General features: G+C 40.3%; 1 pseudogene; it reads right to left on the bottom strand.

Annotated features, from left to right (window-relative positions):
- Positions 1–1,840: 1,840 nt before the first annotated feature.
- Positions 1,841–2,636, bottom strand: LOC100684034 (annotated as a pseudogene).
- Between the last annotated feature and the right edge of the window lie 1,339 nt (positions 2,637–3,975).

The following is a 3,975-nucleotide window of genomic DNA, read 5'->3' on the forward strand; positions in this document are numbered from 1 at the left end:
CCACTCAGGCATAAAGATTGTGGATTTCTATTTTTTATAGGCAACTTGACTTTCAGTTGGAATATTTTATAACCTATTCCCTAAAACATGAAGGGCCATGAAAACACTACCTGTATTCCCATTGGCAGTGCAGTGTGTTATTGCTGCTAACAGTGCCAAGAGGGCAACAGTCCTTCCCCATGTTCATTCATTTGTTCATTCATTCATTCATTCATTCATTCATTCATTTTCATCCAGCAATCTGGATTAAGCACCCACCATGTATCCAGCATTGTGCTATGTTGTAAGCAGTTTCAGTGAGTTGAGAAAAAGGCTGCTTACTATTCCTTACCACCTAGTGACAATGATGACGTTAATGGACTAAAGCAACTGTCCAAGGCTATGACCAGGGAGTGGTGGGTGGTGATGGTGGGCAGGAGGAGATAGCAGGGAGCTTTAACTGACTGAGGCACCAACCCCTGAGACCCTCACCAGCAAAAATTCGCAGCTGTTTGCCTACTGGCAATCTGGAAGGCTAGGATTGCTTTTAAGGATGCCTAGAGTCTAGGCTCGATTTAACAATTTCTAAAAGTAGGCTTTAAGACTCTCAAATTGATTTTTAAATGGGGTTCCGGGGTGCCTGGGTGGCTCAGCTGGTTGGGCATCTGACTTCGGCTCAGGTCATGTCCTCAGAGTCCTGGGATTGAGCCCCACATTGAGCCCTGCATCGGGCTCCATGATCAGTGGGGAGTCTGTTCCCTTCTCCCTCTCTCTCTCTCTGTCCCTCCACCTGGCACATGCTGTCTCTGTCTCTGTCTCAAATAAACAAATAAAATCTTTTTAAAATAAAGTAAAATGGGGTTCCAATTTACAAAGTAGGAGGCCAATGTGGTGATTCCAACTGTACCCATTATTTGCTTTCATTTTCCAAGGGCATCCAGAGAATTGGCAAGAATTTCCAGCTGTTTTCCTTTCTACATTCTAAGAAAGTTGAGCTTCCAGGCTTCAAGGTACTTTGCCAGGCAACTATATGCCCAGATTTGCCTGGGACAGCCCAGATTATGTCAGTTTTCTAAGTGTGTAATTATTAATAGCACCCAATTTCCTTCTTCAAAATGTCCCATCGACACGATAATAAATTATGTGGCCAACTAATACTAGCTGACTTCAGCCTTGAATAATAGGTCTCTAAATCCACCAACAATTTGGAAAAGACTTCTGACAGGTTAAAATACTTCCAACCAAGGAAAATCGCTAGGGGGTTTTCATGATCTAGTTACATGATACTACACAAGTTTGGTCAATACAGCTAGATGGTTGATAATTCAGGGATACAATTCACTGTAGCCTGCTGGTCAAGGACACAGACTTGAGCCAGCCAGCCAAATTCCAGCTCAGTTCTGCCACTTTCTGCCAATGTGACCTTATCCTCACTATCTCACAGGATTGCATGAGGATTATATTCACTAATATATGTACAGTTCCTAGAACAGTGCCTGGCACACTGTTAGTCATATAGTAAGGGCTTCCTCTCACTGCTACCTCATCCAGAAAGATAGGCAAGGGAGTGCAGATACCTCTTCAAGACCCTGATTTCGTTTCTTTTGGATATGCCCAGAATATGGCATTGCTGGATCATAAGGTAGTTCCATTTTCAATTGTTTGAGGAACCTCCCACACTGTGTGGTATAATGGCTGCATCAATTGACCTTCCCACCACCAACACACACGGGTTCCCTTTCTCCCCCCATCCTCACCATCCTCACCTGTTATCATTTCTTTTGTTTTCCATGCCATATTATCTTTAATTAAGTATAAAGACTTCCAATCATGTCACCTAAAAACCAATTTACCCACTGCTCTATTTGGCCACCAGTCTCTTGTCTTTCTTCTCATCAATGGTGAAAAAGATACCACTTCCACAGCAAAGAGCAACACATGGTTTGTTGTCTCTGCTAATAACAAAAACACTGGAGAGCCAGGTGGCAAACCTGTTGCCATTGGCATCTGCCATGTGAAGTACATCAAAAGAACCGAGGTGTCTCTCTGTTGGTGATCAGACCAATTCTTCCCAGGTTAGCACATCTGTCACCATACACAGATTACCGATGTCAAGCTTTATGAAATCAGTGATCTTTCCAGTCTCCAAATCAATCTGAGTGGTGTCATTCACCTTGATGGGAGGTTCAGAATAGCAGATGGTGTGAGCATCATGGGTCACCAGATTTGGGATTCCTTTTGTCCCCACAAAGGTCTTTCTCAATTTGCACAACTTATACTTGACCTCCTCAGCAAAGTAGACAGTAAAGTGACCCTTCGTGCCATAGATCAGACCAAAATTCTCCCCAGTCTTGCCAATGCTGATGACATCCATCAAACCACCAGAGTACGTTTTATCAGTTCAGACCTTGCCATCAAATCTTAATAAAACGCTGCATACAGGTCTTCTTTACTTCATCTCCATTTAGTGCATATTTAAGTCTATTCTTTAGAAAAGTGATGAAAAGGAGATATCCTCTCAGTTCATGGGGACCAATAGATGGACAAGGGGCAAATACACCAGTTTATCCAGCAGCTGCTGGAGCTGCTACACACTTCAGATGCTTCTTGGGACCAGGAGCTATAGCTGCACAATGCATGAAAAGAACTGTTATCATATGTCTTTTTTGCTAATAGTCATTCTAACAGGTGTGAGGTGTATTTCCCTGAATATCAATGTTGAGCACCTTTTCATATATCTGCTGGCCATTTATATCTTCTTTCCAGAAATATCTATTCAGGTCTTTTGCTCATTTTCCAATCAAATTATTTGGTTTGTTGCTATTGAGGTTGTACATTCATTGCAGCATTATTCAAAATAGCTGAGATATGGGGCAGCCCAGGTGGCTCAGTGGTTTAGTGCCACCTTCAGCCCAGGGCTTGATCCTGGAGACCTGAGATCGAGTCTCACATTGGGCTCCCTACGTGGAGCCTGCTTCTCCCTCTGCCTGTATCTCTGCCTCTCTCTCTCTCTATCTCTCATGAATAAATAAATAAAATCTTTTTTTAAAAAAAGGAAACAAAATAGCCAAGATATGGAAACAACTTAAATGCCCATTGACAGATGAACAGATAAAGAAAATGTGGCCCACAAATACAATGAAATATTATTTAGCCTTTAAAAATCAGGAAATCCTGTCATTTGCCACAACATGGCCAAAACCGGAGGACATCATGCTAAGTGAAATAAGTCAGATGCAGAAAAACAAATGGTATATGATCTTACATGTGGAATATGAAGTAGTCAAAATCATAAAGCAGAGAGTAGAATGGTGGTTGCCAGGAGCTGAGGGGAGGGAGAAATGGGGAGATTTTGATCAAAGAATATAAAGCTTCAGTTATGCAAAATGAGTAAATTCTGGAGATTTGCTGTACAGCATGATCACTACAGTTAAAAAAACTGTATTGCATACTTGAACTTTACTAAAGAGGATAGATCTTAAGAGTTCTCAACATACACACACATTAAAAGAAAGCAAGAGAAGAAAATAGCAGCTCTGTGAGGTGATGGATATGTTAAATAAGCCTGATAGTGGCAATCATTTCACAATAGAAATGTTTGTCAAGACACCAAGTTGTATACCCTAAATGTATACAACTTTAATTTGTCAATTGTACCTAAGTAAAGCTTTAAGAAAAGGTAAGCATAGATGAGTTAACAGATCTCGTATAGATGGGGCTTTAATTGAGTAATGTCATCCTCTAATTCAATACAGCATAAAGCAAATTTAATCATCTTTGAAACCAATGGCAAGTTGCTATAAAACTTCAATTAAGATAGGATATATGTTAAAACAAAACAAAATTTTTTATTTATAGTAACACATTGAGCTTATTTGAAGTGAACCTATCTTCTGACTGACCCTACAAAAATGTTACTAGATTCCATTTTATTGCTCTCAAGACATAAAGCATCTGGTATTATTATAGTATCTTAACATTTTTTATCTTTTAATA

The sequence above is a fragment of the Canis lupus genome, chromosome 22 (assembly GCF_011100685.1).
Source record: "Canis lupus familiaris isolate Mischka breed German Shepherd chromosome 22, alternate assembly UU_Cfam_GSD_1.0, whole genome shotgun sequence".
Classification (NCBI taxonomy): Eukaryota; Metazoa; Chordata; class Mammalia; order Carnivora; family Canidae; genus Canis; species Canis lupus.